Here is a 12729-nt window from a genome sequence, read left to right on the forward strand (position 1 = left end):
GATAGGTGGCACTATCATACGTCCATGTTAGTGGAGACATCAACCCATGGAGGGTAACGGCTGTGAGAGTCCACGGAGGGTCCACAAAGGAGCGTGCTTGTCGGTGAATACTCACAACATATGCCATAGGTAGGCTAAAGTCGGTGAGAACCGAAGGGACAACGGAGGGCGCTGGGGACGAGGTTGGTACAAGCATGGAACACACGATGTACCCAGGTTCAGAGCTCTCCATAGATATAAGACCCCTAGTCCTGCCGGAGTGTATGATGTATATGGATGGATTACAAGGTTGCTCCTGGAGCTATGTCGAGGAGGAGGAAGAGTGGAGCAGCCGGCTCGTCTCTGCCTCTCTCTATGTGGTTGGTATGTGTGGTGTGTTGTTCGACCGACCCTCTGCATGGAGGGTGACCGGGGGGTTTTATAGACGAACCCACCGGCCTACAATATGGATAAAGGGTACAAGAGTGCGACCCGGCTAGCAGCCTCGCCGGCTGGTCAGGGGGCCCATGCGGGTCTTGTCTTGTCGCTTGAGGGGCCCGCCGGCTGCGAGGTCTCGTCTGGCTGTGGGACCCACCGGCTAGCCAATGAAGCTCTCGCGTAAGGTTGACACCGAGCACGCGCTGTACGTCTGGCATCGTCCAGCGAGATTCGTCATGGGCAGATATTACGGCCGCCTCCACCGTTCCCACGCCAGAGTGCAGTAATGGAGTGGGAGTTTGACGGTCCGACACTATGTTGGGTGATGGATCAGAGCCGGGGTAGGTCAGCGGCATGGCCGCCGATGGCCGTACCTGCCAGACACTCCGATCTAGTACCCTTGCTGACGCGTAGCCACCTTTAATCGTAGGGTCTCGTCATGACGTATGGTCTGATGTGACTCGAGATCCCCAGCCGGCTAGCCTGCTTGGCTAGACGGCTTGGGCACGGCCACCTCATTCCTAGCCGGCTGGCTTGGCCAAGGTGGTCAAGAAGGGGTAGACATCTCACCTCTAGCCGGTAGGGGTTGCCTGGCCGGCCAGAGAGTTGGCCGTCTCGTCCTCCAGCCGGCAGGCGCAGCCTAGCCGGCCAGAGGGCTTGGGTCTTGGGGAATTATACTTGGTCATTCCTCTTGGGCAGGAGATGAAGGAGCAGGCTTGATGAGCCTACCCCGGGGTTATCCCCCCGACAGTAGTCCCCGAAGCTGGAGAGGCCCGCCATTTGCGGTCGGGCGGCCTCACCGGCTTGATTTTTTGTCTTGGTATTCCTGGCGCCATTCGTGGCAAGGGATGCCATCTCCAAAGACGGCTGGCTTCTAAGCGACGGCTCGGCTTTGTCGTAGGCCGCACAGATCACGCCACGTGCGAGGCCTAGCCTGACATAATGATGGTTATTACTGCTGATGGGACCGGGCCTGGGCGCTGGGTCCCGTCATGACGCCCCCTCGGCCTCCGCGCGGAAGATCCTCTGCGGATTTACTCCGCGACGGTTGGGCTTTGGGAAGCGTTACCGTCCGTAATAGATGGGGTTAGTGGGGTGCCGCGCGCACCGGATCCCCTCCCCACGATGCTTCGTGGGGTTTAAATGGGATGTGGGGGTTCTGAGGAGGCCACTCGCCCCCTTCTCGCCCCGCATCGATGCCCTCTTCCTCCCTGAGCCCAGAGAGAAAGAGCCCGTCCTCTTCGTCTTCGTCATCTCCATCGCCGTCGAGCCACCGGACCTCTCGAGCTCCAGCCGCCTGTAGTCATGGCCGGCAGCTCCTCCTCGAAGAAGACCTCGTCGCAAGGAGCTTGGCTTGGCAGTGAGATCTGCCAAGGCCATATCGAGGCGCTCCTCCATCACCGGCTGTTGCCCCCGACCACCCAGGTGCTCGTGCGGATCCCTGGCGCCGAGACCACCCCAACACCGGAAGAGGGAGAGATCCTCGTTTTCGACGAGCACTTCTAAAGGGGCTTTGGGCTCCCGGCGAGCCCCTTCTTCTCCGAATGGCTCCACTTCTTCGGCCTGCAGCCGCACCACCTGGCGCCGAACGCCATCTTGCAGCTGTAGGCCTTCGTGGTCTTGTGCGAGGGCTTCCTGGGGATCAAGTAGCAGTCCATTGCGATGGACAAGGCCGCGGTGGAGAAGCACGTCGGGCCGCACGCGATGACTCCGTGCGGAGCCGCACTGGTGCATCATCGTTCGAAGTCCAGCTTCCCCGAGCTGCCACTGCAGGAGTCCATCTAGCAGTGGCAGAAGGGCTTCTTCTATGTGAAGAACGCCGATCCTGCCCGCGACACCCTCAACATGCCCCATTCAACATTAATCCTCCGACAAAGTTGAACTGGGGGGCGAAGTTCCCGAAGCCGATTCACGAGGTGGCGCAGATCGGCGCCCACCTCGACATTTTGGAGAAAGGCGGCCTCCTTGGCCGCGACCTGCTGACCACCATGGTTACCCGCAGGATCCTACCGCTACAGAGGCAGCCTCATCTGGTCTGCCAGATGAGCGGCCGACACGACCCCTACCGGACATCCACCAAGAGATTCACCCCCAGCGCGGTGGCGCGAGGGGTGAACCGGATTTCAACTGCCCGCATGGACGACAGTGGGAGCTAGTCAAGGGGGATGATCCCTTACAAGAGGTCCCGCCGCCTGCGGTGGTAAGCGCTCTTTGTTGTTTCGTTTCGCCTGTTTGTCCCGCGACTGGCCGTCTCGCTGAGCCGGCTGCCAAATCCTTTGTGCAGCTGTTTGAGAAGCAGCAGACAGTACTCAACCCGCCTGCCCCCGATGTGGCGGCGTCTGAGGCCTTGGAGATCGAGGACGAGGGCGTGATCGAGTCCCGCTCTGCCTCCTCCGAAGGCTCAGAGAACGCGCTGGAGTCGGAAGGGATGGAGCCGTCTGGTGAGCATCTGCGGCCCTTCATCGTAGATTGGACAGATGATGACGAGACTCCCTCCTTCCTATATGATGCCGCCTTCGAGGAGGACTCCGACGGGGTGGAGGAGGTCACCAGCCCGCCACTGACGCGCGGACAACGTCAAAGGGCCGAGGCGACCGGAGCTGACGAGGCTGTCAGGAAGAAGGGCAAGGGTGCCACAGCTTCCAGGCCGACTCCTAAGCGCCCGGCGACGGGTCCTCCAGCCGGAGCATGGGAAGGTGGCGCTAAGAAGGGCCGTGGTGGCGGCAGGAGGCAGGTGCCCATCGTTGTAGGGTAAGGGTTCCTATCCCTTCTTTTATTTTGCCTTGTGTGAAGCTTTGTTCCTTCAAAACATCGCCCGGCAGGGAGGTGGCGGACGTGGAGGAAGACACCGCTCCGCAGGCCAACGGGCCGGGTGGGCAGCGGCTGATGCTGCCCAGAGGGAGCTCGAGGAGCAGTCCAAGTGCCAGTCGGATGCGGCCGCGGGGAAGACGGCCGAGGGCCAGTCTCGCCCCAGCCGGGCCGAGAAGCCGGCGGAGAAGCGCACGAAGGCTAGACATGACCCCTCCACGCATGCTCACGTGGAGGAGCCAGCTAGTGAGGCGGCTCGAGGCGAGCCCCATGGAGTGAGGAGGCCCAGTCCTCCGTGTCCGACGCCTCTGCGCAGGTGGATATTGAGGTGATCCCTAACTCACCTAGGGCCGAGGCGGCGCCCAACGCGCCGGAACTGATCCGGGACATGCCAGACGTGGCCCCGGATGCGCCAGGGGTGAACATGGATGTGCCGGACGCGGCCCATCCACCTCCTACCGAGGAGGAGGTGCCGGCCGGGATGCTAGCGGAACCGGCCGCCATGCCGGCACCTGGAGACGGCGCCATCGTCGTCCCCCACCATGGTCCGGTTATTCCAGGAGCCGGTGCCCGGGCCGGGAGCCGGCCTACAAAGACTTGGCGAGCGGCCAACCCGGCGCGCTCGAAGCTGCCTGCAGGCACCGTGCTCCACGGCGTCCCGGAGCTGGTGTCGATGTTTGCCAGCAGCCGGTTCAAGGTGGACCAGGCGGCCCGCATGGTGGGCGGCGATCTGGAGTGCTTGGAGGAACGCACCAGGGTAAGTTCCTCATCTCTATCTTTGATTTTTTCTTTTCTTCTTCTTGAATCAGTGGGGGCGCGCCAGCGCATCGACTGGGTGTAGCCCCCGAGAGTCTGGCCTGCCGAGCATCGGCCGGGCCGAATCTCTTTTGAGCTTCTTCTCTTGCTTTGCTTCTTTAGTGGGGGCGCGCTAGCACACCCACTAGGTCTAGGCCCCGAGAATCAGGCTGGTTATGACTTAACGAGGACGAATCTTACTTCTCTTTTTCCTTGCTTTGCATGATCTTTATGATGCCCAGGTGCAGGCCTACAACATGCCGCGGGCTCAAAACCATGCAGGTGATGGCCAGATTGCCGAGCTTCAGGCTCGGCTGGGCGAGGTGGTCGTGGAGCGGGACGCCCTGCATGACGCGGACGACCTTCTCCAGGAGCAGCTGACTCTTCTCTAGACGGAGAAGAAGGAGCTCGAGGCGGCCCACCGGGCCGAGCTGGAGCAGTTGCGAGCCTCTCTACAGGAGAAGGACGCCTCCCATACTGCCGAGGTGGAGCGTCTTGAGTCACGTCATCTCGGAGAGATGAAGCTCAAGGACGCTGCCCTGAAGGAGAAGGAGGACGCCTTGGCCCAGAGGCAAACGCATTTGGCCAAGGCCCTGGACTCGGCGGCGACCCTTCAGGAGGAAGTTGCATGCCTTACTCAAGCGAGCAAGTTGCGGGAGCTCGAGGTCAAGTAGAGCGCCCATGAGACTGATGGCGACTTCAATCGTGAGTCTTCCTTTGTTTCCTCTTGAACTTTCTTGTCCGTCTCCTCTTCTTACTCGTCTTTGCGCCCCTTTTCCTGTCTCAGGCCTCTTCCTTGAGACACAGAGAGCAGCCGACACGACCGTCGAGGTGAGCCGCGAGGAGCTCCGCATGGCCGGTCAGGAGGTAGATGCTACCTCCGGCTGGAGCGTGGAGGAGATCGGAGTGGGTCTCAGGGCTCGCTTGCGCGTCCTGGGCGAGTCTGTTGCTCACCTCCAGATCACAGGCTTGTCGATTATGGCGGCCCTGTGGCCTGATGGCATGGAGCCGACGTCGATGAGCCGGCTCTCCCGCTGGCTTGCGGTTGGCGAGGAACGCCTTGACGCCTGGCGTGCCTCGGCTACACATGCTAGAGCCTACACGGCTCTGCGCTTGGCCAAGTCCTGGTATCGAAACCTGGACTTGGGCAAGCTCGTCGCTCAGCGCGACGACTCGGAGGTGGACTTGCATGCCGTGGAAGAGGCGCTGCGCGTGAGAGCCAGCGACATCGCCATGTACGCCACCTGGGATGAGCTCAATTTGGAGCGGGATGAAGGCGGCAATGTGATCCCTGTAGATATACATGGCCTTCAGCACTATGACGCCGATGGCAGCTCCGACGAGGCAGCTCGTGAGGTGGATAATGCTGCCGCCTCCAGCCGCGCGACGTATGCCAACTCCGGTACGGACGGAGCCGGAAGCCCTCGCGGAGTAGACGGCGCCACCGCATTGGGAGCAGCCGGCGGTGGTGAAGCCACCACTTCAGGAGCAGCAGCCGGGGCGACCGATGAGGCCGCAGGCCCTTAGCCGGTGTCCTGTTTTTGTTGTCTGAAATTATCTTGTCAGTCCAACAGTTCCACCCACTGGGGGTTGTAATGAACCTCGGCCGTGGGCCAACGCATTTTGAATGTATGGATTCACCATTATATTCGTAATGCCATGCGTGTTGTTTTATATCTTTATCTTTTGATTCCTGTTTGACTTCTTCTTCTCCAATTCCTGTATCCCCAAGTTTCCACCCCGCCAGCCCGACAGCCGGGAGCCAGTCTGTGACTGGGTCGAGGTTTCTGGCCTTGAGAATACAAGACTTAGATTTTTCGAAGCCATCAAGACTTAAAGATTCAGACATAAACCAGCAGAGGCCGGCTAGAATGAGATCGTAAAATAGATCAAGCCAACCCGAGTCGGCAACCTCTTTGTAGTCAAACTTCGCATCCATCTGTCTTTACCTGGCGTCGCATCGCTAGCCGGACAGCCGGGAGCCGATCTGTAGCTATTACGAGGTGACCAGGGATCGGTCCGGCGTACACTATTTTTTTTCTACAACATAAGGAAGGCGTCCGGGCGGCTAGCAAGCCCCCGAGCTTACTAGAGCCAGCAAGGGGCTTCGCAGAGTGAGCACTCTAGATATGAACTTAAAAAGAAGCATAAGGCATGCTCTTCTCATTGCATTCATTGGAAATCCCTGAAGAGGGAGAAAGATACATTTGTGCATGCTCTTTCCATGTTTTGATACTTGCCTTCTAGCAGTAGAACAGGCGAATCAACGCCGCGATCCATGGACGTTCCGTCTGCTGGCCGGAGTCGTCCCTCTTGCGCTTCCTTGGCTTCTGGGCATCAATCAGGTAGTATGCGTTGTTGTGCAATGCCCTACTGATCATGAAGGGTCCCTCCCATGGGGATGAGACCTTGTGCTGGCCGGCGGTGCGCTGGATTCTTCTGAGCACCAAGTCTCCCTCTCTGAAAGAGAGAGGCTTGATCTTCTTGCTGTGGTAGTATCTCAGCTTCTGCTGATAGATGGCCGTCCGGCTCAAGGCCAAATCCCTTGCTTCCTCGAGGAGATCCACACCGTCTTCTCTTGCCTCCTTCGCATCTGTTTCTGTGTACAGGGTGACCCAAGGCGAGTCGAACTCGATATCCGTAGGGATAATGGCCTCGGACCCGTATACAAGGAAGAACGGAGTGAAGCCGGTCGACCGGTTGGGCGTGGTGCGGTGGCTCCACAGTACAACCAGCAGTTCTTCGATCCAGCAGCCGACTGACTTGACAAGTGGTGCCACCAGTCTTGGCTTGATGCCGGCCAGGATCAGGCCGTTGGCCCTCTCCGCCTGGCCATTGGACTAGGGATGTGACACTGACGCCAAGTCGAGCCGGATGCCTACCTTGGAGCAGTAGAGCGCTAGAGCGCCTTTGGTGAAGTTAGTGCCGTTGTCGGTGATGATGCTGTGGGGGATGCCATATCGAACAGAGATGTCCGTGATGAACTTGACAGCAGTGGGGCCATCAAGCTTCTTGATAGGTCTAGCCTCGATCCACTTGGTGAATTTGTCGACGGCTAACAAGAGGTGAGTCATGTCACCACGAGCCGTCTTGAAAGGCCCCAACATGTCCAGCCCCCAGACAGCGAAAGGCCATGACAGGGGGATGGTTTTGAGGGCCGAAGGCGGCATGTGGCTCTATGTGCTAAAGAACTGGCAGCCCTCGCATTCGTCGACCAGATCCACGACCTCCTCGAGGGCCGTGGGCCAGTAGAATCCGTGGCAGAATGCCTTGGCCACCAGGGTTCTAAAGGCGGCATGATGCCCCAACTCCCCCTGTTGAATGTCTTTGAGGATCTCCTGTCCCTTTTCTGATTCGATGCAGCGCTGGAACACACCAGTCACGCTACGCCGAACGAGCTCTCGATTGATGATGGCGTAGGCTGCAGATCTACGCTGGATCTGCCTCGCCTCCACCTCGTCTTGAGGAAGGCCAGGATGAGTTGAGCCCATGACGGAGCTGACACAAGGGCTGGCTCCGCCTCGACCTGAATGTTAGGGGCTTCCGCAGCCCCCGCGCTTGATGAAGCAGTGGTCACGGGCTCGAGACAAGGTGTCTCTGATGCCGTCGTGGCAGCTGGCTCGCCGTCTACCTCCATGACGTCCACCCACTGGGTGTCGAGATGACATGATTCGAGGCAGGGCGGAGCCGGAGTTGTTGTTATAGCCGGTGCCACAATTGGAGTAGGCATAACCAGCATAGCCGGCACAAGAGCTGTAGCCGGCGTAGCTGGTGGAGCCGACGACGCTTGCACCGAAGATTCAACCGGTGCCGCAATAGGAGTCGGCATAGCCAGCGTAGTTGGCACAGGAGCTGTAGCCCGTGTAGCTGGTGGAGCCGACGACGCTTGCTCCGAATCAGCCAGCACGAAGAACAATGCCGACTCCAGAGACGGCCTGATAGACGGCTTGTGGAGCTGCTCAAGGGAGACTCCGGCTGGGATAGCTTGTCTCATGGAGCCAATCTTGGCCAATGTATCAGCTGCCTCCTTGTCTGCTCTGGGAACACGGTGGAACTCGCAACCCTCGAAGGGGCCGCTGAGCTGCTGGATGAGGAAGCGGTAGCTTGCCATGTTGGAGTCCCTGGCGTCCCATTCGACAGAAACTTGTTACACCACCAGGTTTGAGTCGCCGAAGCAGATGAGCTGACGGATGCCAATCTCCTTGGCAAGCCGGATGCCATGAGCGAGCGCTTCGTACTCGGCGACGTTGTTGGAGGCGGCAAAGTGGATCTGGAGAGCACACTTGAGTTGGTCTCCTTTCGGAGACCTCAAGACGATGCCGGCTCGCAGACCGGTCCGCATCTTTGAGCCGTCGAAGTGCATCCGCCAATGCGTAGAGTCTGGAGGTGGTGGCTTGAACTGGGTTTCGGCCCAGTCGACTAAGAAGTCGGCCACCACCTGAGATTTGATGGCGGTGCAAGGCTCGTAGCGGATATCGTGGTCCGCCATGGTGATGGACCACTTGGCGATCCTGCCAATTGCATCACGGTTGCCCATGATTTCTGAAAGTGGAGCAGTGCTCACCATGGTGATAGCATGCTCTTAGAAGTATTGCTTTAACTCCTTTGCGGCAAGGTAAACACCATAACACATTTTTTGGTAGTGGGGATAGTTCTGCTTGGAGGCGGACAAGACCTTGCTGAGGTAGTAGACAGGGCGCTGCACTAAGAGTACCTTTCACTCCTCCTTGCGTTGAACTACTAGCACTACACTAACCACACGAGTGGTCGCTGCAATGTATATGAGTATGGGTTCCCTTTCAGCCGGCGCTGCCAAGATTGGCAGGCTCGAGATGACCCGCTTGAGGTCGCGGAAGGCTTCGTCTACCTGGTCGTTCCACTCGAATTTCGTCTTCTTCTTCATGAGCTGGTAGAGTGGAAGGGCCTTCTCGCCAAGCCGGCTGACGAACCGGCTAAGGGATGCCAGGAAGCCGGTGAACATTTGGACGTCTAGGATCCGAGCCGGCCGCACCATCCGCTCGATGGTGCCGATCTTCTCGGGGTTCGCCTAGATGCCGCGAGCGGACATGAAGAACCCCAAGAGTTTGCCGCCTGGAACTCCAAAGACGCACTTTTCCGGGTTGAGCCAGATCTTCTATTGGCGCAGGTTGGCGAACGTCTCCCGCAGGTCGTCGAGGAGGCTGAAGTGCTGCTTCGTCTTGACGACGATGTCATCCACATAGATGTGGATGTTTCTGTTGATCTGTGGCAGTAGGCACTGCTGCATGCAGCGTTGGAACGTCGCACCAACGTTCTTCAGACCGAACGTCATGGTGGTGTAGCAGTAGGCCCCGAAGAGCGTTCTGAAGGAGGTCTTCACGCGATCAGCTCGATCCAGCTTGATTTGATGGTAGCCTGAATAAGCATCCAGAAACGACAGCATTTCGCAGCCTGTAGTGGAGTCGATCACTTGATCTATCCTAGGCAACGCGAAAGGGTCTTTCAGACATACCTTATTCAAGCTAGTGTAGTCGATACACATTCGCCACGTGTTGTTCTTTTTCAGCATCAGGACTGGATTAGCTAACCAGTCCGGGTGGAAAACCTCCATGATGAAGCCGGCTGCAAGAGCTGGGTAATATCTTCTCCAATTGTGCGCCGCTTCCCCTCGGTGAAGTGGCGCAAAGGTTGTTTTACCGGCTTTGCATCCGGTCGCACGCGAAGTTTGTGCTCGACGTATTTCCTCGGAACACCCGGCATGTCCTTGGGGGACCATGCGAAGATGTCACGATTCTCAAGGAGGAAGTCGACGAGCTCGCATTCCTATTTGGGGCTGAGGCCAGCCCCAATGGTGACGCACTCCTTGGGGTTTGCAGGGTCGAGTGGCACCTGCTTGGTCTCTTTGGCCGGCTTGAAGGAGCCTTCGCCGGCCGACTGGGACGGAGGAGAAGGGATCGCCGGCTTCTCGGTAGCTTGAACCACGAGCCGGTCGATCTGTATCTTCTCCTAAGCAATCACCAGGGCGTCGGCCAGGCGGCTGCTGTCTTGGGCGTACTCTAGCAACTTCTTGTAGTCGCCAGCTATGGTGATGATGCCCTTCGGACTCGGCATCTTCATCTTCAGGTCGGCGTAGTGCGGGATATCCATGAACTTGGCGAGAGCCGGTCTGCCCAGCAGCGCGTGATACGGGCTGCTGAGGTCCACTACCTCGAACCATTGGACTCTTGGCGGAAGTGAGCCATGTCGCCGAAGAGGACGTCTAGCTGGATTTTGCCAATAGGCGAGCAGGACTGCCTAGGCACGATGCCGTGGAAGACAGTGCTAGTCGGCAGGACGTCCGTCTCCTTGAGCTCGAGCTTGCGGAGAGTGTCGAGGTAGAGGATGTTGATTCTGCTGCTGCCATCGACCAGCGCCCCGGAGAACCGGCAGGTGAGCCTCTTGGAGGCAAAGGTGGGGTCGAGGACGAGCGCGTATGAGCCCGGGTTGGGCATCACCGCCGGATGGTCTACCCGGCTCCATGTAATTGGTTTGTCAGACCAATGCATGTATTGGGGAACCGGGGGAACCGTGCCATTCACCTCGCCCCGTCTCTGGCGTAGGCTATGCTTGTCGTCGCCTTCACTAGTGAAGACGACGAATGCTCCATCTTGATGAGGGTAGTCGTCGTGGAGGCGGCCGTCGTCACGAGGCCGGCGGTGGTGGAGCCGGAGCAGGACCAGGAGCCGGAGCATGAGGCGCAGCCTGCGCACCTGGGGCAGCCAGCAGTCCCTCCCCTTGCGACAGCCGTCGTGCAAAGCTGCACTGTCGAAGGGTGTGGGTAGAAGGTTGTGCCCCAGAATGTATCTTGCAGGGGGCGTGAAGCAGCTGCTCGAAGGTCTGCTTGGGCAACCAGTTTGTGTTGGCCCTATTGGGTCGCTTCCGTTGAGAGCCGGCTTGAGGAGCCGACGTCTCACCCTCCACGCTGGCTGCCAACTTGTTGTTGCAGCGCGAATCTAGCTGATCCGCCTTGCGCTTGTTGTTGTTCTAGCCACCTTGACCATCTCCAGCCAGCTTGGGAGTAGCCGTCGTGGGGACAGCCTTGTCTCAGGAGGTCACCTTGAGTCGCATCGCCGAGTCGGCCGTGGCGTACTTGTCCGCCTTGGCCATGAGCACCGCCAGACAGGTGGGCTCGGAGCACATGAGCTTGTGCTTGAGGAGGGTGCCGTCTCGGCAACCATCGATGAAGTACTGGATGGCCTGTACCTCATGCACCCCCTCGCAGGAGTTGTGAAGCTCCGTCCACCGAGTGATGTAGTCGCGAAGGGGTTCGTCGTGCCTCTGGACGCACATGGCCAGCTCGCGAGGCCGGCCAGGGCGCTTGTAGGTGCAAGTGAAGTTGCGGACAAACGCCTCCTCGAAGTCCACCCATGAGTTGACGCTGTCGGCTGGAAGGCTGTTAAGCCAAGTCCGAGCCGAGCCGGCCAACATGAGTGGCACGTAGCGGACTGCTACGCGCTTGTTGCCCTTGGCAATGCCAACGACTGTGGTGTAGTCGATCAGCCAGTCCTCTGGCTTGGCAGTGCCATTGTACTTGGGAGTATCCCGAGGCAAGGTGAAGCCTCGGGGGAATGGCTCCCCTCGGATCCGGGGGCCGAAGCAGGCGGGACCGATGGGACTGTCCTCCTCCAGGAGGGCTGATTGGGCCAGGGCGTTGAGATGCTTGCGGGCGTCCTGGTCACCCTGAGGAATGCGAGCGCCGATCCGAGCTGCGATTGAAGAGGCACCTTGCGAACTGGTGGCATGGGTCCTCCCCGGATGAGGAACCTCATATGCCGAGTCGCTCTCGTCGCCTCCGTGACGCCTTCTCAAAGTATGCTCGCTCTGGTGCTGGGAGCGCCTGTCTTGACTTCCCTCGCCCCTCCGAGCGGAGGTGCGATGTGAGGAAGATCCCTCCGCGTGGTGAAGACTGCTAGGGTTGCAACGCGCTCCGGGGTTGGGTCCCGGGGACTCTGACCGGGCCTGACCGGGGTCAAGCCGCGTCTGCTGCTCGTTGGCGGTGTCAAGGAGATCCTTGACCCGCTTCTCCTGGAAGGCGCGCGCCTCGCCCTCCAAGTTCGGCATTTCATCCATGGCCGCCTGCGCCGCCCGCAAGTTGCCCGCACGGGTCTCGTAGACGGGCCGGTTGACGCCTAGGAACTCAGCAATGAACCGGCCGTGGCCGCGGACCGATCCAAGCCGGCTAGGGGCCTCGGAAATCGGAGTGAGACCGTATGCGGAGTTATACTCGCGCCACGTGGCCTCCATCCGACGCTTTGCCGAGGCGACGACAATGCTTGTGAGCCTCCTCCAGCGAGGCTCGGGCGTCGTTAGGGTTTGTGGAAGCGATGATGGGTGTCTTTAGGCCGGCGAGAGCGTCCTGAAGAGTATCAGCGGTGACAGCAGCAGGCTCACCAGCGTCTGCCGACGCCTTGCCATGAGCCATGCTGGTGCCAGCGCCGATGACCATCAGCTCCACGACGTTGGAGACGACGGCGACATGGTACGGGGTGGAGAACCCCACCGATGGCGGAGGGCTGTCGAAGATGAGTACGTTGCTGGGGTACACGTCATGCACATGCATCTCAGCGATAGAGAGCCTACTGAAGCTGGCGCATAGCGCCTCAACATCGAAGTCCTCGCCCAAGTAGCGAGGACCGTCGTTGAGACGCAGATCGCAAAAGAGAACGCTGAGGTTCAACATAGCAGCGACGA

This window comes from Hordeum vulgare, chromosome 4H (assembly GCF_904849725.1).
Source record: "Hordeum vulgare subsp. vulgare chromosome 4H, MorexV3_pseudomolecules_assembly, whole genome shotgun sequence".
Taxonomy (NCBI): domain Eukaryota; kingdom Viridiplantae; phylum Streptophyta; class Magnoliopsida; order Poales; family Poaceae; genus Hordeum; species Hordeum vulgare.